The sequence below is a fragment of the Syngnathus floridae genome, chromosome 17 (genome assembly GCF_059516105.1).
Source record: "Syngnathus floridae isolate MCC-2025c chromosome 17, RoL_Sflo_1.0, whole genome shotgun sequence".
Classification (NCBI taxonomy): Eukaryota; Metazoa; Chordata; class Actinopteri; order Syngnathiformes; family Syngnathidae; genus Syngnathus; species Syngnathus floridae.
Genome location: NC_142429.1, coordinates 457,627 through 478,822, shown reverse-complemented (window position 1 = coordinate 478,822; position 21,196 = coordinate 457,627).

Genomic DNA, 21,196 nt, shown 5'->3' with positions numbered 1-21,196 from the left:
TCACAACAGCTGTCACACAAACAAAGCGGGAAAAACCGAAGACGTGCGTGTTCCGCCCACGCTGGATTTATTTGCACCTTTGAAAAGACACCGTATTGCCGCAGATGTGGCAAAGAGTACTTTTGGGCATCTGAGACGGAAGGATGTCCAAAGCATCACGTCACCTGCTCTGGTAGGCATGGTGGTGGGACGTTGAGGTCAACCGCTTTGGGGTTGGCTGACTCTTTGATCGCAGGATGCCACACACTTGAAGACAGAAGCAGAAAAGCAGAGCTAAATGCAAAATGTACTCACCGGTGACTCCAATTTTTTTCCCCCCTGAAGAAACAGCTGGACGGGTGGCCCCGGCTGGCCAGTGGGACTCTTGTTATTCTGACCCTTTTTAGTGCGCGTTTGGGGCAACAACCGTTTTTTGTGGCGCTCTCTTCTGGTTCAAAAGTGCCCTGCATGTGAATTTGCTTTTCCTGCCTTCTGATTGGATGAGCGCCGGTGTGACGCGGTGCCTCTGTCACCGTGGCGGGGGGTATACGTTGGCATCGGAGCGTCTGCCAACGTCTGAGACCGGCTGGCAGTGTATCGGAGGTGTCGAGTGCGGTGCCGCTGGAGCTCACTCACCAGCTGGTGTTAGGGCCACAGAATGAAGGCCAAGGAGAAGAATAGAAAGAGAAACAGAAACTTCTCCTCCAATTGTTTGATTTGTCTCTTCTGAGCTTCGATGAATTCTTTCAGCTCTTTGTTCCTCTAGGACGGACAAATGGAAAGTGGCATTCAAAAGCCAGTAAGCGTGCAAGTAAGTGCCGGGCTGGCTTTGGGCCCTTACCTGTTGCGCGCTGTGCAGCAGATCCATTCTCTCTTGGAGGATGCAAGCGTCGCGCTCCCTCAACTCGCACATCAGGGCTCGCTTCCATTGGTCCACGGCGCTCCTAAGCTCTTCTCTCTGATCCGCCGTCAGCACGTCATTCACGCCAGCGTGGCTGGCTTTTTCGCCGTCCGTGGCGGGGCAGTCCCGCTGCGGTAGCGCCTCGTACAACATGGCCTCCAGCTCCAGGATCCTCTGGGCCGCAATCCTCGTCCATCAGTGGTCCGGCGGGAGATTTGAGGGCGGCTTACCTTATGAGCCTGGTCCATGGAACACTTCCTGAAGTCCAACTCTTCATCCAGGTAGCCCTTCTGCTTGCAGAACATATCCTAGCACAGCTCAAGGTCAGAATTGTTGGGGCACATTGCCGGAGTTCCCCTTGGCTGATGTCGCGTGTCTGTCTACCTTCTCACTTTCAATGTCCAACATCTTCTGTTGAAGTGTTGACTTGGTCACTTTGATGTATTCTAACCACTGAGGAAAGGCTGCTGTCACATAAGCAGAATGCGAGAGCGTGCGTGGACGTGCGCGTTACCTTCTCGGCTAGGGTGAGAAGGGTCCTGGCGTGAATCACGACCACCTGCTCCTCGCTGGTGAGATTCTGCAAGAGCCCAAAGGCACAGCGTCAACAAGCTTCTTTCAGCGCAAAGCCTTCCAAAAGTCACATTTGAGCCGCCGAGTCTCGTGGAGTGCGAACATAAGGAGTTCGACATACACTTACGGCGTTATAGCCCAGGATGTCCAGCTTCTTCATCAGATCACTGATGACGATGTCCGGGGGAAAGGCGCAAGGAGCAATGTAAGGTGTTCTGGGACCTCGGGTTAAGGTTAGGGTTGCGAGGGACGCCTTACGTACGCTCACGCCCTCGGCCTCGCAGTAGATCTGCAAAGGGCTGAGGCCGTCTGGGAAACGGACTTGCAGAAACTTCAAGACGGGGGAGCGCCACTCCCTCTCCTGAAAGGCAGAGGCATGCATCCGTCCGTCCGTCCGTCCGTCCGTCCGTCACATCTCTGGCCTCAACACGCTTGTGCGAGTCTTCCCACCTCCAGCTCCAGGATGCGGAACTCAAGCAGTTCGTTTTGGTCTCGGATATCCTGGATGTGCTCTTTCAGACGCGCTTCTTCCGCCTCCATCCGCCTGACCTGAAAAGACAGTCAGACCTCATCTGCGGGGCTTCCCGACAGGTGTGACGCCAAGCGACTCCGCCCAGCGCCTTTCTTTCCGTCACCTTTTCGGCCAACTGCTGATTGCTCTGACGCAGCAGCTGCTTCTCCTCCACCCACTTGACATTCTAGAAGAGACAAACGCGTGGACAGCTTTGGAATGTTGTGTCATTTTCATCCACAAATTCTTTGGTTGACTGGAAAATGACATTTGCTTTTCTCCGCATTTTCCCAGCCACGTTCGGGGGGGGGGGGGGGGGGGGGGGGGTTGGTCCAGTAATGCCAGACGGATGAGTGACTGAAGAATGTAGCTATTTTGTCTGAGAAAAAGGTGTGCTCATTGATGAGCTTACCTGTCCTTGTTGCTTCAGCGCTGACTCCAGATCTGCTACTCTGCTTTGATAGTGACCCATTTCTACCATCAGCTTTTCTCTGGTCTGAAAGGAGGAGGAGGGAGGCTCCTCCTCCTCCTTTCAGACCAGAGAACACCCGAGGCTGGGTGAGAACGGGGAGGCTGCGACCCGGCCGGGGGTTGCGGGAAGGGGCGCCACCTTGATCTCCTTCTCGGCGTCGTAGTCCCCTTTCGCTGGTCTGGGCTAGCAGAGCGTAGGCTCGTTGCAGCGCTTGATATTCTTGCGTCAGCTGGCGGTAGCGAAGCTCCGCCTCTTCATGCACACACCAATGCAACACAGCACTAGTACCAGAATCAGTCAGACCGGCGACAAAGCACCCGCGACGCAAAGACGAGTCCGATTCCAGGCTGAAGAGGAATGTTTGGTGCCAATACGCTGGCAGAAATGGCGGGCTACCTCTTCGGGTTCCGTGTCGGGGGTTCTGTCGGTGTGAAAAGACAAGGACGATCCGTCCGAGTCCACCAACACGTCTTCGTCGTAGCCGTAAAATGTTTCGATGACCTGCGGGCGCGGAAGCAAACATCTCTCTGAACAAACTGAAGCGACACCTCACGATGAATCGACGAGAGGAACGATAGCGAGAAAAAGGCCATTTCATCTTGCGCAACACCAAGCAGCCGCAAACAAACAGACTCACCTTGCAGGACCTCACGCTTTGTTCCTCCTCAGAGATTCTCGACGTCGGTATCGTAGCAGCAAATCTCTCTCCTGTCGACACAAATAATCCGCCTTTGAGATTCTTTGGATGCAAAGGGAACGAACGGCTCCGGCGCAGAAACAAACGCGACTCACAATGACATTTCTGACATGAGTTCCTGTCTCCAGAGCCTGAAAAACACGTCACCGGCGATGATTGGAGGGACGCTCGTCTTTTCCAAAAGTGACAACTACAGGGTGTGTCAGGGTTTTCCAGATTATCTTTATCGTATCATTGTGTTGCTTTGACTTTGACTGCGACCTGTAATAAATAATATTATTTATCCCTTATTTATCCCTATCGCTTATCCCTTCCTACACAAAGTCGTAAAACACCCCTTGCTATGTTTTGACTAGAGGTCAAGGGCTTCCTCTATTCAATCCACTCTTACACCCACCCTGTTTCTCTTAATTAAAATGCTCGTGCAGGAGCCGAGAGTCAGACTTCATTCGTACAACGGATGGACTCTCCACCTGCAGGTGTCCAAAAGAACTTACTTGTCTCCCGTGTGGTTCTTGCAAAATAAGTTGGAGCGAGCGCAACTCTAACAGGGTGCATTTTGCCACTAGCTGCCTACGGACAATGACGTCGCGCTCGCGGCTCATGGTTGACGGGCTGAGCAGCCGGGCAAGTCCGTCGTTTTCAGCGCACAGCGAGTGGCAAAGGCGCTGACAAAACGGGAGCTTTGAGCTGCTGAAAACGGCAAAACAAGTCTAAAGCGTGTTCAAACGCGTGCGCACAATGCTCCTGCTTGAAAGGTCGGAATTTAAGGGGCCAATTTTTTGGATGGCGGCCGCCGGCCAAGCTTTGGACGGAAAAGGTTTCCTGGCGACAGCGAGCGAGCGCGGCGCTGCCGTACGTGCAGCGAGTCGCCTGCCTGAAGACCTTGGACAAGTCGTCGATGATGTGCCGCTGCTCCACAACTTGAAGGAACTCCATTTCACCGTCCTGCTGGCCGCAACCGCGGTCCAGGCCATTGAGCGAACTAGGCCTTCTCTGTGGAACACAAATGCAGTGGACTCTGTTGGCACGCCGCCGTTGTCCGCGTCGACTTACCAAGCTTGCCATCTCCTCGTTCTCCTGGGTGACAAAGCGCACTTTGTTTTCAAGGCGACACAGCACCAGCGAGAGTTCTTCATTCTTCCTGCTCAGGCGTTTGTTTTTGTACAGGAGTGGCAGAAACTGGCTTTCTGTTTCTCTCAGTCGCTTTAGCTGCAAGCATGAAGTGCGGGATGTGAAAGACGCACAACACGCGGGCCAGAACGTATCCATTCCTTTTGCATCGGTTTGAACGGAATCGTGGCTTTGGCTCCCAATAAAAGACATCTACCAGGCAACCGACTCGCCACGCCGCTCAACTAATAAGCAAGCGCAATGGGTGCCTCGCTGGATGGCGCGCATCAAACGTAGCGCAAACCTTCAAGCGTGCCGTCAATAAATTACCAGTTCATTGCGCTCTTCAGAAAGCAGGGCGTTTCGATCCTCCAGTTTCCTGATGACTGCGCTGAGCTCAGCGATTTTCAGATGAAACCGTCGCGTGTCCCGATCCTCCTGAGACTGAAAACGCCCCGCAACACACACACACAAGCACTCGTTCAAAGTTCAAAACTGTTTTTGTGCTACCTTCCTCCAGCAACGAACTAAGTCATGCGTACTGCAAGTGTGTGATGAGGTGGCTTACGCAATGAAGAGGATTGCTAGTAGCGGCGTTGACCCCACTTCCAGGGTAGTTTAGGCCCGCCCTTTGGGAATCCCTCAGGGCAGCGATCTGCTGCTCGGCAGCCTGAGTCTGCAGCTGAAGGCGGTGGACGTGGCCGGCCCCAGGGCTTCATCCAAAACACTAACCGCTCTGTCTTTCAGCTTGATCTCATCCGTCTGGATGTACAAACGGGGAGCGCTCAGGCAGGCGGGCAAACTCATTTGCCAGAATTGTGACAAAAACAAAGAGAGCAACCGGCCAATTTTTTTCTGGAATCGACTAGAACACCTTTGCTGTGACAAAAGCGAAGCGAGCAACCGGACATTTTCTTCTTGTGAAATAGAATAGAATAGAATGCCTTAGGTGTCATTGCACTGCAGGTATACAACGAAATTGGGAACATAGCCACGCACCGCGCATCTGATCAGTCCTACCAGTCGGCGGATCTCCCTCTCGCAGTCTCTCTTGGTTCGGCTCAGCTCCTCCCGATGCTGGTGATGAGCCGATCGGAGCTCGGCCGCTCGGGACTGCCAGGCCTGCTGGGCCGCTGCCAGGGCTTCTTCCGCGCTCCTGGTGGAGGCGACACCGCTCGGTCTCCCGACACCGCCGCGTCTCCTCCACCTCCGCCAGCAAAGCGCCCCCCCTCCTCACCTGAGCAGACATTGCGCCACACCGGGCCGTTGAGACCGCAACGGAGCGCCGCGACGCTTACTGGGGACAAGCTACACAATACGGTAGCGGCCGCATCGAAGCCCGACGTGGCGTGCGGATAGTCAGACACGGATAGAGCGGATCACCTTGTCCATGGAGCCGTCCCTCAGGCTGAGGACCAAGGCATTCAGTCGCTGGATCTCTCCATCTTTGATTTTGATCACTCTCATCAGCTCCATTTCATGCTGCCGCAGTAATGTCTCCCTGGTAATGGCTAACTCTTTCTGCTTCTCCTCATGGAGTTTGCTTTTGAGTTCCGTCATGGCGGCGGTGGCACGGTGGTGCTCCGCCCGCAGGTCCTGACTTCTCTCTCTCTCCAGACAGCTGACCTGACATGACTTAGACTTAGACAAACTTTATTGTCATCTTGTCTGCACATGGTGCATACAAAACGAAATTCCGTTGCATACGTCTTACAACAAAGTAGTGATATTGCAGTTGAATAGAAGTAACATATCCTATGAAAATATATATATATATATATATATATATATTAAAAATAAGTATAAAGTGCAGCAGTGATAATTATGCAATAGTGCAAGTAGGCAAAACAGTATTCAAGAGTGTGCAGAGGAATGCTAAACCATGTATTAAACTTCTATTTAAAGGGTTTATACAAGTTCAGTAAAGTTGGTAGTGCGAGATAGTGCAAGATAGAGGTCCGTAGTGTCATAAAGTACAGTTCTGTGAATGTGTGATGCAGAGTTCAGTTTAGAGCTCAACAGTTCTAGTGTTCAACAGTCTGATGACAGCAGGGAAAAAGCTGTTGCAGAACCTGGTGGACCTGCAGCGGATGCTGCAAACCTCTTCCCAGAGGGCAGCAGGGAGAACAGTCCATGGTGGGGGTGTGATGGGTCATTGATGATGTTACGGGCACGGGACATGCAGCGCTGAGATGAAATGTCCTGAATGGAGGGAAGAGGAGCCCCTATGATCCTCTCTGCTGTCCTCACCACTCTCCTCACGTTCTTCCAATCGGAGGCGGTGCAGCCTCCACACCACACAGAGAGACAGCTTGTCAGAATGCTCTCTATGGTGCTCCTGTAGAACGTCCTCATGATGGGTGGGGGCAGGTGGGCTCTCCTCATCCTCCGCAGGAAGTACAAGCGCTTCTGTGCCCTCTTGACCAGTGCCGTAGTGTTCATAGTCCAGGTGAGGTCTTCTGTGATGTGGACCCCCAGGAATTTGGTGGTGCTGACCACCTCCACAGCTGAGCTGTTGATGATCAGTGGAGCGTGGTGAGGCTGTTTTTTCCTGAAGTCGACGATGATCTCCTTCATCTTCTCCTCATTCAGGATCAGGCTGTTTTCTCTGCACCAGCCCACCAGCTGCTCCACCTCCTCTCTGTAGTCCAGGTCGTTGTTGTCTCTGATGAGCCCCACCACCGTTGTGTCGTCTGCTGACTTCACGATGTGATTGGTGGTGAACCTGAGGACGCAGTCGTGTGTCATCAGGGTGCACAGCAGGGGGCTCAGGACGCAGCCCTGAAGGGAGCCTGTGCTGAGGGTGATGACATCAGAGGTGTTCTGTCCGACCCGGACTGACTGAGGTCTGTTGGTGAGGAAGTCTAGCAGCCAGTTGCGAAGGGGGGTGTTGAAGCCCAGGTGTTCCAATTTTCCTACCAGATGCTGTGGGATGATGGTGTTAAACGCTGAGCTGAAGTCCAGGAACAGCCTCCGCACATGGGTGTTCTTCTCCTCCAGGTGAGCCAGGCTCAGGTGAAGAACGGAGGAGATGGCGTCCTGAGTGGAGCGGTTTTGCCGGTCGGCAAACTGGAACGGGTCAAATAATAGGGGGAGTCTGGAAACGATGTGACCTTTAAGCAGCCTTTCGAAGCACTTCATCATAACCGGAGTCAGTGCAACAGGCCGGTAATCATTAAATGAGGTGATTTGAGGTTTCTTCGGCACCGGAATGATGGAGGCAGTCTTAAAGCACGCCGGCACTGTGGCTTGGCCCAGCGAGGTGTTAAAAATGTCTGTGATGACCCCAGCCAGATGACTTGCACATTCCCTGAACACACGCCCAGGAATGTTGTCGGGGCCAGGGGCCTTACAGGGGTTGACTCTCCTCAGGGTCTTCAACACATCGGTGGAGTCAAGGCAGAGTACCTCCTCTTCCTGATGGGGGACAGTTTTAACTGCTGGAGTGCCGTTTAGTGCCTCGAACCTCCCAAAGAAGTTATTTAGACCATTTAGAAAGTCAGCATCAACTACACCCACCGGGGGGGGGGAGGGTGAGTTGTAGTCTGTAATCGCCCGTATGCCTTGCCACATACTCCTGATGTTTTTGACGTCGTGGAAACGATCCTGAAATTTTCGACTGCGGTCTCGCTTCGCTATCCTGATGGCACGGTTCAAGTTGGCTCTCGCTGTCCTCAGTGTCTCCTTGTCGCCAGACTTGAAGGCAGAGTTCCGCGCTCGTAGCGTTTGACGTACCTCCTCAGTCATCCAGGGTCGTTGGTTGCCCCGGGTGATGATATTCTTAGTGGTGCTGACGTCCTCGGTGCATTTGTTGATGTAGGCTGACACAGTCATGGCACACGCATGTCTAATCTACATCGGGAAAACTGGGAGGGAGGGAGGCAGGCAGGGAGGCAGGCAGGGAGGCAGGCAGGGAGGCAGGCAGTGTCTGTCTGTTGAGGTTTTCACCTTGTTCTTCTCCTGCTGAAGTTCTAACTGGACGTCCATCAGTTTGGTTCTCAGCTCGTCATTGGCGGCCTGAAGGGCGTCCGTTCGCTCCGCCTTGGCCCGCCCTGCCGGAGCTCGTTTGGACATCTCTTACTCGAGTCTCGCCCGGTCGTCAGTCAGAGATCACAACATTTGTACCTGGAGAGCACAAACGCAGCGCTGTTTTCCACTGGCTTCGAACTCAACTTCAATCGGTACCGTAACTTACAACATCATAAACATAGAACTAGCTTGACTTATTCATTGAATAAATGCATTTGGTTCTTCAAAACTGCATCACGCAACATAGCGTGACCGAGACGGCCGTTATCCACCTGCGTGAAGTTATTTGGTGAAATGAATGAGATGTTTAAGACACCATCGTTCTGTCTCTATGTAGATGAAGGTAAATAATCGATTGCTGAAGGTCCAAAGGTGTTGTGATAAACAAATAAACATATTAGTGATTAGTGACATATTTGTGATAAACATATTAGGCAGGATAATCACATATGTTAACGTGACTGCCCACACTGTATTTATTTATGGTTATTTGTTAAATCGAGTACTGTTAGACATGAAATAGGAAGTGTTTAACATAAATGGAAGACGAAAGGGGTACTCACCATTGTAGCTCCTGCTGGTCAATGATACGAGCCTCTTCTTGCAGTGGAAAACATACAGCCAACAAACACCGTGGAACCTAAAGGAATGAAATTAAACATTAACATTTAGCCTCAACCAACATTCACAGATACAACGCAACGCAAACTACACAAACGTAAATCTTTTTAAACACAATGAGTTGTACTTACCGTGTACGCTCTAGACGGTCCACTTGCAAGCGGAAAATAAAGATATTTCTGTTGATAATCGTCGTGTTTGTATCCGGTGTCTCGCTCAAGGCCATTGCGCCCACAGATTTGAATTTTGGCGAGAGTTCAGCCTATTGACGTCATTTCCGCGGTGTAATACCCGCATATCTGAAACGGCAAAGTTAAGAGTAGAGTTAAATAAAGTTTTTAGTCAACGCAATAATTTACAACCGTTGACCAGTCGAAATAATCGTCGAAATTTGGCGTCTGTGGCTGGAAGCAGACGCCGAGTTCGACATTCCTCCCAAACGCCACACTCCCTTGCTTTTCAGGGCTAAAAAAAAACAGTTGTAATTACCTTGTACGCTCTAGACGGTCAAGTTGCAAGCTGAAAACAAAAATATTTGCCTTGTTAGTCATCGTGTTACTAACAGCTGTGTCTTGTTTGCCAGAACTGCCGCTTTCCTACTTCCTGTTGCAAGCCACGCCCACGGATTATAATTTTGCCGTGAGTTCCGCCTATTGACGTCATGTCCGCGTCACATGACTGCGACGTAATATTATCTAAAACTGTTTGTGCGGTATTGTGTTGTTCTGTGCGGTATTGTGTTATTCTGTGCGGCGTCGTGTTGTTCTGTGCGGCGTCGTGTTGTTCAGTGCGACGTCGTGTTGTTCAGTGCGGCATGGTGTTGTTCAGTGCGGCATGGTGTTGTTCAGTGCGGCATGGTGTTGTTCAGTGCGGCATAATGTTGTTCAGTGCGGCATAATGTTGTTCAGTGCGGCATGGTGTTGTTCAGTGCGGCATGGTGTTGTTCAGTGCGGCATGGTGTTGTTCAGTGCGGCATAATGTTGTTCAGTGCGCCATAATGTTGTTCAGTGCGGCATGGTGTTGTTCAGTGCGGGATGGTGTTGTTCAGTGCAGGATGGTGTTGTTCAGTGCGGCATGGTGTTGTTCAATGCGGCATGGTGTTGTTCAGTGCGGGATGGTGTTGTTCAGTGCGGCATGGTGTTGTTCAGTGCGGCATAATGTTGTTCAGTGCCGCATGGTGTTGTTCAGTGCGGCATGGTGTTGTTCAGTGCGGCATGGTGTTGTTCAGTGCGGCATGGTGTTGTTCAGTGCGGAATGGTGTTGTTCAGTGCGGCATGGTGTTGTTCAGTCCGGGATGGTGTTGTTCAATGCGGGATCGTGTTGTTCAGTGCGGGGTGGTGTTGTTCAGTGCGGGATGGTGTTGTTCAGTGCGGCATGGTGTTGTTCAATGCGGCATGGTGTTGTTCAGTGCGGGATGGTGTTGTTCATTGCGGCATGGTGTTGTTCAGTGCGGCATGGTGTTGTTCAGTGCGGCATGGTGTTGTTCAGTGCGGCATGGTGTTGTTCAGTGCAGCATAATGTTGTTCAGTGCGGCATGGTGTTGTTCAGTGTGGAAAGGTGTTGTTCAGTGCAGGATGGTGTTGTTCAGTGCGGCATGGTGTTGTTCAATGCAGGATCGTGTTGTTCAGTGCAGCATAATGTTGTTCAGTGCAGCATGGTGTTGTTCAGTGCGGCATGGTGTTGTTCAATGCGGCATGGTGTTGTTCACTGCGGGATGGTGTTGTTCAATGCGGGATCGTGTTGTTCAGTGCGGCATAATGTTGTTCAGTGCAGCATGGTGTTGTTCAGTGCGGCATGGTGTTGTTCAGTGCGACATAATGTTGTTTAGTGCGGCATAATGTTCAGTGCGGCATAATGTTGTTCAGTGCGGCATGGTGTTGTTCAGTGCGGCATGGTGTTGTTCAGTGCGGCATGGTGTTGTTCAGTGCAGGATGGTGTTGTTCAGTGCGGCATGGTGTTGTTCAATGCGGCATGGTGTTGTTCAGTGCGGGATGGTGTTGTTCAGTGCAGGATGGTGTTGTTCAGTGCGGCATGGTGTTGTTCAGTGCGGAATGGTGTTGTTCAGTGCGGCATGGTGTTGTTCAGTGCGGCATGGTGTTGTTCAGTGCAGGATGGTGTTGTTCAATGCGGGATCATGTTGTTCAGTGCGGCATGGTGTTGTTCAGTGCGGCATGGTGTTGTTCAGTGCGGCATAATGTTGTTCAGTGCGGCATGGTGTTGTTCAGTGCGGCATGGTGTTGTTCAGTGCGGCATGGTGTTGTTCAGTGCGGCATGGTGTTGTTCAGTGCGGCATAATGTTGTCCAGTGCGCCATAATGTTGTTCAGTGCGGCATGGTGTTGTTTAGTGCGGGATGGTGTTGTTCAGTGCAGGATGGTGTTGTTCAGTGCGGCACGGTGTTGTTCAATGCGGCATGGTGTTGTTCAGTGCGGGATGGTGTTGTTCAGTGCGGCATGGTGTTGTTCAGTGCGGCATAATGTTGTTCAGTGCGGCATGGTGTTGTTCAGTGCGGCATGGTGTTGTTCAGTGCGGCATGGTGTTGTTCAGTGCGGCATGGTGTTGTTCAGTGCGGAATGGTGTTGTTCAGTGCGGCATGGTGTTGTTCAGTGCGGGATGGTGTTGTTCAATGCGGGATCGTGTTGTTCAGTGCGGGGTGGTGTTGTTCAGTGCAGGATGGTGTTGTTCAGTGCAGGATGGTGTTGTTCAGTGCGGCATGGTGTTGTTCAATGCAGGATCGTGTTGTTCAGTGCAGCATAATGTTGTTCAGTGCAGCATGGTGTTGTTCAGTGCGGCATGGTGTTGTTCAATGCGGCATGGTGTTGTTCAGTGCGGGATGGTGTTGTTCAGTGCGGCATGGTGTTTTTCAGTGCGGCATAATGTTGTTCAGTGCGGCATGGTGTTGTTCAGTGCGGCATGGTGTTGTTCAGTGCAGGATGGTGTTGTTCAGTGCGGCATGGTGTTGTTCAATGCAGGATCGTGTTGTTCAGTGCAGCATAATGTTGTTCAGTGCAGCATGGTGTTGTTCAGTGCGGCATGGTGTTGTTCAATGCGGCATGGTGTTGTTCACTGCGGGATGGTGTTGTTCAATGCGGGATCGTGTTGTTCAGTGCGGCATAATGTTGTTCAGTGCAGCATGGTGTTGTTCAGTGCGGCATGGTGTTGTTCAGTGCGACATAATGTTGTTTAGTGCGGCATAATGTTGTTCAGTGCGGCATAATGTTGTTCAGTGCGGCATGGTGTTGTTCAGTGCGGCATGGTGTTGTTCAGTGCGGCATGGTGTTGTTCAGTGCAGGATGGTGTTGTTCAGTGCGGCATGGTGTTGTTTAATGCGGCATGGTGTTGTTCAGTGCGGGATGGTGTTGTTCAGTGCAGGATGGTTTCGTTCAGTGCGGCATGGTGTTGTTCAGTGCGGAATGGTGTTGTTCAGTGCGGCATGGTGTTGTTCAGTGCGGCATGGTGTTGTTCAGTGCAGGATGGTGTTGTTCAATGCGGGATCGTGTTGTTCAGTGCGGCATGGTGTTGTTCAGTGCGGCATGGTGTTGTTCAGTGCGGCATAATGTTGTTCAGTGCGGCATGGTGTTGTTCAGTGCGGCATGGTGTTGTTCAGTGCGGCATGGTGTTGTTCAGTGCGGCATGGTGTTGTTCAGTGCGGCATAATGTTGTCCAGTGCGCCATAATGTTGTTCAGTGCGGCATGGTGTTGTTTAGTGCGGGATGGTGTTGTTCAGTGCAGGATGGTGTTGTTCAGTGCGGCATGGTGTTGTTCAGTGCGGCATGGTGTTGTTCAGTGCGGGATGGTGTTGTTCAGTGCGGCATGGTGTTGTTCAGTGCGGCATAATGTTGTTCAGTGCGGCATGGTGTTGTTCAGTGCGGCATGGTGTTGTTCAGTGCGGCATGGTGTTGTTCAGTGCGGCATGGTGTTGTTCAGTGCGGAATGGTGTTGTTCAGTGCGGCATGGTGTTGTTCAGTGCGGGATGGTGTTCAATGCGGGATCGTGTTGTTCAGTGCGGGGTGGTGTTGTTCAGTGCAGGATGGTGTTGTTCAGTGCAGGATGGTGTTGTTCAGTGCGGCATGGTGTTGTTCAATGCAGGATCGTGTTGTTCAGTGCAGCATAATGTTGTTCAGTGCAGCATGGTGTTGTTCAGTGCGGCATGGTGTTGTTCAATGCGGCATGGTGTTGTTCAGTGCGGGATGGTGTTGTTCAGTGCGGCATGGTGTTTTTCAGTGCGGCATAATGTTGTTCAGTGCGGCATGGTGTTGTTCAGTGCGGCATGGTGTTGTTCAGTGCGACATAATGTTGTTCAGTGCGGCATAATGTTGTTCAGTGCGGCATGGTGTTGTTCAGTGCGGCATGGTGTTGTTCAGTGCGGCATGGTGTTGTTCAGTGCGGCATGGTGTTGTTCAGTGCAGGATGGTGTTGTTCAGTGCAGGATGGTGTTGTTCAATGCGGCATGGTGTTGTTCAGTGCGGGATGGTGTTGTTCAGTGCAGGATGGTGTTGTTCAGTGCGGCATGGTGTTGTTCAGTGCGGAATGGTGTTGTTCAGTGCGGCATGGTGTTGTTCAGTGCGGCATGGTGTTGTTCAGTGCAGGATGGTGTTGTTCAATGCGGGATGGTGTTGTTCAGTGCGGGATGGTGTTGTTCAGTGCAGGATGGTGTTGTTCAGTGCGGCATGGTGTTGTTCAATGCGGCATGGTGTTGTTCAGTGCAGGATGGTGTTGTTCAGTGCGGCATGGTGTTGTTCAATGCGGCATGGTGTTGTTCAATGCGGCATGGTGTTGTTCAGTGCGGCATGGTGTTGTTCAGTGCGGCATGGTGTTGTTCAGTGCAGCGTAATGTTGTTCAGTGCGGCATGGTGTTGTTCAGTGCGGCATGGTGTTGTTCAGTGCGGCATGGTGTTGTTCAGTGCAGGATGGTGTTGTTCAGTGCGGCATGGTGTTGCTCAGTGCGGCATGGTGTTGTTCAGTGCGGGATGGTGTTGTTCATTGCGGCATGGTGTTGTTCAGTGCGGCATGGTGTTGTTCAGTGCGGCATGGTGTTGTTCAGTGCGGCATAATGTTGTTCAGTGCGCCATAATGTTGTTCAGTGCGGCATGGTGTTGTTCAGTGCGGGATGGTGTTGTTCAGTGCAGGATGGTGTTGTTCAGTGCGGCATGGTGTTGTTCAGTGCGGCATGGTGTTGTTCAGTGCGGCATAATGTTGTTCAGTGCGGCATAATGTTGTTCAGTGCGGGATGGTGTTGTTCATTGCGGCATGGTGTTGTTCAGTGCGGCATGGTGTTGTTCAGTGCGGCATGGTGTTGTTCAGTGCGGGATGGTGTTGTTCAGTGCAGGATGGTGTTGTTCAGTGCGGCATGGTGTTGTTCAGTGCGGCATGGTGTTGTTCATTTCGGCATAATGTTGTTCAGTGCGGCATAATGTTGTTTAGTGCGGCATGGTGTTGTTCAGTGCGGGATGGTGTTGTTCAGTGCGTTATAATGTTGTTCAGTGCGGCATGGTGTTGTTCAGTGCGGCATGGTGTTGTTCAGTGCGGCATGGTGTTGTTCAGTGCGGCATAATGTTGTTCAGTGCGGCATAATGTTGTTCAGTGCGGCATGGTGTTGTTCAGTGCGGGATGGTGTTGTTCAGTGCGGGATGGTGTTGTTCAGTGCGGCATGGTGTTCAATGCGGAATGGTGTTGTTCAGTGCAGGATGGTGTTGTTCAGTGCGGCATGGTGTTGTTCAGTGCGGCATAATGTTGTTCAGTGCGGCATGGTGTTGTTCAGTGCGGCATGGTGTTGTTCAGTGCGGCATGGTGTTGTTCAGTGCGGCATGGTGTTGTTCAGTGCGGCATGGTGTTGTTCAGTGCGGCATGGTTTTGTTCAGTGCGGCATAATGTTCAGTGCGGCATAATGTTGTTCAGTGCGGCATGGTGTTGTTCAGTGCGGGATGGTGTTCAGTGCAGGATGGTGTTGTTCAGTGCGGCATGGTGTTCAGTGCGGGATGGTGTCTTTCAGTGCGGCATGGTGTCGTTCAGTGCGGCATGGTGTCTTTCAGTGCGGCATGGTGTCGTTCAGTGAGGCATGGTGTTGTTCAGTGCGGCATGGTGTTGTTTAGTGCGGCATGGTGTTGTTCAGTGCGGGATGGTGTTGTTCAGTGTGGCATGGTGTTCAGTGCGGCATGGTGTTGTTCAGTGCGGTATCGTGTTGTTCAGTGCGGTATCGTGTTTCTCAGTGCGGTATCGTGTTGTTCAGTGCAGTATCGTTGTGTTGTTCGTATTGTGTTTAACACTTAGCCTCTAACACTTAGCCTCTAACACTTAGCCTCTAGCATCTAGAAGGTAAATAAATAGGAAGGAAGGACTCACCGGTGACGTCTTCGCCCACGTCCAAGCGTTGTACTTTGTATTTTCATCCTTCTGACAGTGGAAAACATAGCCAACAAACACCGTGGAACCTAAACGAATGAAAGAAAACTATCATTTGGCCACAACCAACATTCACAGATACAACACAATGTGACGTGCGGGGTTGAGGTTAAAGGTTGAGTGAAGGGCCCTCGTTTTAAACTACTTTTTTGAAAAGGATTGGGAACAAGTAAGACGTATTTAATTTATTTAATGGGAAGTAGTAAGAGCTATTGAATTTAATCTATGTATTATATTCTATTGTATTGTATTCTGTTGTATTCTTTTGGATTGTATTCACACTAACCCCACTAAAACTTCAGCCCACAAAAACTCGCCTCTGGCGCCTAGCCTCTGGCACTTAGCCTCTAACACTTAGCCTTTAACACTTAGCCTTTAACACTTAGCCTTTAACACTTAGCCTAGAAGGTGAATAAATAGGGTTAAAGGTTGAGTGAAGGGACCTCGTTTTAAACTACTTTTTTGTAAAGGAGTGGGAACAAGTAAGACGTATTTAATTTATTTAATGGGAAGTAGTAAGACTTATTAAATTTATTTAATCTACTTTTCTTCCCAGGCAAAATTTGATGTGCTGCAATTCCAAATTTCCAAAGTGAATGAAGGAATGAAGTCCTTTAAATTATGATTTTGTATAAATACTAGGCATTAACACAAAATCGACGGCACAAAATGGGCAGACTTTACTTGTTTGAAAAGGACTGGTTACAAGACAGACTTTTTTAATTTATTTAATGGGAAGAAGACTTATTTAGTTTAATTGATCTATTTTTGTTCCCTGCCAAAATTCGATTTGCTGCAATTCCAAATTTCCAAAGTGAATGAAGGAAAGAAGTCGTTTAAATTATGATTTTGTTTAAATACTAGGCATAGACACAAAATCTACGGCACAAAATGGGCAGACTTTACTTGTTTGAAGAGGACTGGTTACAAGACAGACTTTTCTGATTTATTTAATGGGAAGAGGACTTATTTAGTTTATTTAATCTATTTTTGTTCCCTGGCAAAATTGGATTTGCTGAAATTGTATTTTGCCAAATCTCGATTTGAGACCTGATAGGAAGTATTAAACGCTTAGTTAAATCAATACAAGTTGGTAATAAGAGCGAGTAATGTTGGTTGAACCGATGAATGAAGGTTGAAAGCAATTTAAATTATGACTTTGTATAAATACTAGATATTAACAGAACATCTACTGCGCAAAATGGGCAGAGTTTACTTGTTTGAGAAGGAGTGGCTTATTCAAAACTAAGATTTATGTAATCTGTTTGTTCCCAGGCAAAATTGGATGTGATGCAATTCCAAATTTCACCACATGATGGTGCCCAATTTTGACTTCATAGGACATATTAAACACTTAGCTTGTTATTATGTTCAAGGTAATCAGATTTGTTTATCATTCTAATGGCCTCTTCAAAACTATTCTGGATTACTACTTTGGATCTATTCTACATTACTTGGCAACAACATACTCTGTAACAGATTAGGCAGTATAATCACATATGTTAACTTGAGAGTGCCCACACTCAATCTACTTATCGTGATGTGTTAAATCAATTACTGTTAGACATTATTTGTCTGATAATCTACCAAATCTTTGAATTGAAGAATTTGTGATTTAATTAATAGCTTGTTCAGGGTAATCAGACTTGTATATAATTCTAATGGCCTTCTTTTGAAAACTATTCTGAATTACAACTTTGGATCTTATATTACTTTGCAACAATCTACTCCGTGACAGATTAGGCAGTATAATCACATATGTTAACTTCAGTGCCCACACTGTATTTATTTATGGTTATTTGTTAAATCAAGTACTGTTAGACATGAAATAGGAAGTGTTTAACATAAATGTTATGGCTACTCACCATTGTAGCTCGCTCCTGGTCAATGATACGAGCCTCTTCTTGCAGTGGAAAACTTGCAGCCAACAAACACCGTGGAACCTAAAGGAATGAAATTAAACAGTAACATTTCGCCTCGACCAATTTTCACACGTACAACGCAACGCGGCTACACTTCTGCTATTACAAACGTAAATCTCCTTAAACACAATGAGTGTTACTTACCGTGTACGCTCTAGACGGTCCAGTTGCAAGCAGAAAATAAAGATATTTCTGTTGATAATCGTCGCTGCTCAGTGGCTCACGGCCATCGCGCCAACAGATTTGAATTTTGGCGGAGGTTCGGGCAATTACGTCATATCCACGGCACATGACTGCGACGTAATACCCGCTTATCTGAAACGGCAGTTAAAAGTAGAGTTACATCAAGTTTTCTTGGAACCTAAACGAATGAAAGAAAACTATCATTTGGCCACAACCAACATTCACAGATACAACACAACGTGCGGGGTTGGGGTTAAAGATTGAGTGAAGGGCCCTCGTTTTAAACTACTGTTTTGAAAAGGAGTGGGAACAAGTAAGACGTATTTAATTTATTTAATGGGAAGTAGTAAGACTTATTAAATTTATTTAATCTACTTTTCTTCCCAGGCAAAATTTGATGTGCTGCAATTCCAAATTTCCAAAGTGAATGAAGGAATGAAGTCCTTTAAATTATGATTTTGTATAAATACTAGGCATTAACACAAAATCGACGGCACAAAATGGGCAGACTTTACTTGTTTGAAAAGGACTGGTTACAAGACAGACTTTTTTAATTTATTTAATGGGAAGAAGACTTATTTAGTTTAATTGATCTATTTTTGTTCCCTGCCAAAATTCGATTTGCTGCAATTCCAAATTTCCAAAGTGAATGAAGGAAAGAAGTCGTTTAAATTATGATTTTGTTTAAATACTAGGCATAGACACAAAATCTACGGCACAAAATGGGCAGACTTTACTTGTTTGAAGAGGACTGGTTACAAGACAGACTTTTCTGATTTATTTAATGGGAAGAGGACTTATTTAGTTTATTTAATCTATTTTTGTTCCCTGGCAAAATTGGATTTGCTGAAATTGTATTTTGCCAAATCTCGATTTGAGACCTGATAGGAAGTATTAAACGCTTAGTTAAATCAATACAAGTTGGTAATAAGAGCGAGTAATGTTGGTTGAACCGATGAATGAAGGTTGAAAGCAATTTAAATTATGACTTTGTATAAATACTAGATATTAACAGAACATCTACTGCGCAAAATGGGCAGAGTTTACTTGTTTGAGAAGGAGTGGCTTATTCAAAACTAAGATTTATGTAATCTGTTTGTTCCCAGGCAAAATTGGATGTGATGCAATTCCAAATTTCACCACATGATGGTGCCCAATTTTGACTTCATAGGACATATTAAACACTTAGCTTGTTATTATGTTCAAGGTAATCAGATTTGTTTATCATTCTAATGGCCTCTTCAAAACTATTCTGGATTACTACTTTGGATCTATTCTACATTACTTGGCAACAACATACTCTGTAACAGATTAGGCAGTATAATCACATATGTTAACTTGAGAGTGCCCACACTCAATCTACTTATCGTGATGTGTTAAATCAATTACTGTTAGACATTATTTGTCTGATAATCTACCAAATCTTTGAATTGAAGAATTTGTGATTTAATTAATAGCTTGTTCAGGGTAATCAGACTTGTATATAATTCTAATGGCCTTCTTTTGAAAACTATTCTGAATTACAACTTTGGATCTTATATTACTTTGCAACAATCTACTCGGTGACAGATTAGGCAGTATAATCACATATGTTAACTTCAGTGCCCACACTGTATTTATTTATGGTTATTTGTTAAATCAAGTACTGTTAGACATGAAATAGGAAGTGTTTAACATAAATGTTATGGCTACTCACCATTGTAGCTCGCTCCTGGTCAATGATATGAGCCTCTTCTTGCAGTGGAAAACTTGCAGCCAACAAACACCGTGGAACCTAAAGGAATGAAATTAAACATTAACATTTCGCCCGGACCAACATTCACACGTACAACGCAACGCGGCTACACTTCTGCTATTACAAACGTAAATCTCCTTAAACACAACGAGTGTTACTTACCGTGTACGCTCTAGGCAAAATTGGATGTGATGCAATTCCAAATCTATCTGAAACGGCAGTTAAAAGTAGAGTTACATCAAGTTTTCTTTTTTAATCAACACAATCATTTACAACCGTTGACCAGAAAGAATCGTCGAAATTCGACGTCCCCCACAAACGCCACGCTCACTCGCTTTTCAGGGCAACAAAAGTACTTCTTTTTAAAAACGATGAGTTGTACTTACCGTGTACGCTCTGGACGGTCCAGTTGCAAGCAGAAAATAAAAATATTTCTCTTGTTAGTCGTATGTTACCATCCGCTGTGTCTTTGTCAACATCGCCGCCATTTTCCTACTTCCTGCTGCGAGCCACGCCCACGGATTTAAATTTGGGCGGAAGCTCTTTCCATTGGCGTCGTTTTCGCGTATAGCAAATCCGATTGGTTGGGAAGGGGGCACGGTTATGCAGCCGAGGAGTCCTGTGATCGGTGGGATGTAAAGTAGGCGTCGACGTCACGTCCGCGTCACGTGACCACGACGTGGCAGACGTCAAATAGCAACCGCTGTTTTGTTTAGTAGACTTACAGTTGTTATGCATTGACATAATGGCGCACACACCAAATAGATTTAAATAAATTAAATAATTCTTCTGCCCACTCTCTTTTAAACAAGTTAACTCTCCCCGCGGATTTGAATTCCGGCGAAAGTTACGCCCATCGACGTCACGTATGTCACGTGACCACGACGTGGCAGATGTCATATAGCAACCGCTGTTTTGTTTAGTAGATTTACAGTTGTTATGCATTGGCATAATGGTGTGCACTCAAAATAGATTTAAATAAATTAAATATTTCTTCTGCCTACTCCCTTTTAAACAAGTTAACTCTGCCCACGTCCATTGACGTCTTGTCTGCGTCACGTGACCACGACGTAGCGACGTCATATAGTAACCGCTGTTTTGACCAGTAGACTTAGTTATTATGCGTTGACATAATGGCGCACTGGTTAGCATGGCCACCTCTTAAGCATGATGATGCGGGTTCGACGCCTGATCAATGTTAGCATGGAGTGAGCTGAAGTGCATGGCGCTGAAGATTTGAATCTTTGAAATGCGCTGAGGTCTGACATATCAGGCAGAATGGTTTGCCATCACGTTCAACAAAAAATAGAAACTTTCCCACTCTGATTAAAACGTCCTGTGTTCATCTACGTATTTTCGTTTTGCTGTGCATCTTTTCCCTGCCATTTCGAGAGCCCAATTGACACTCATAGTTTAAAGAAATGTGTTTGCCCATCCTACTTTGTGGAATTTCACCACATGCGCTTTTGACCAAAATACCAAATTGAACTCAAGTGAAGCCAACACGCACAACCCCCCCCCACACACACACACACACAAATGTTGATATGAACATAAAAGAGCCGCATGCGGTTCGGGAGTTGCGGCTTGGCCAAACCTGTACTATACAACTTTATTTGTATAAAATTTTCACAACAGCTGTCACACAAACAAAGCGGGAAAAACCGAAGACGTGCGTGTTCCGCCCACGCTGGATTTATTTGCACCTTTGAAAAGACACCGTATTGCCGCAGATGTGGCAAAGAGTACTTTTGGGCATCTGAGACGGAAGGATGTCCAAAGCATCACGTCACCTGCTCTGGTAGGCATGGTGGTGGGACGTTGAGGTCAACCGCTTTGGGGTTGGCTGACTCTTTGATCGCAGGATGCCACACACTTGAAGACAGAAGCAGAAAAGCAGAGCTAAATGCAAAATGTACTCACCGGTGACTCCAATTTTTTTCCCCCCTGAAGAAACAGCTGGACGGGTGGCCCCGGCTGGCCAGTGGGACTCTTGTTATTCTGACCCTTTTTAGTGCGCGTTTGGGGCAACAACCGTTTTTTGTGGCGCTCTCTTCTGG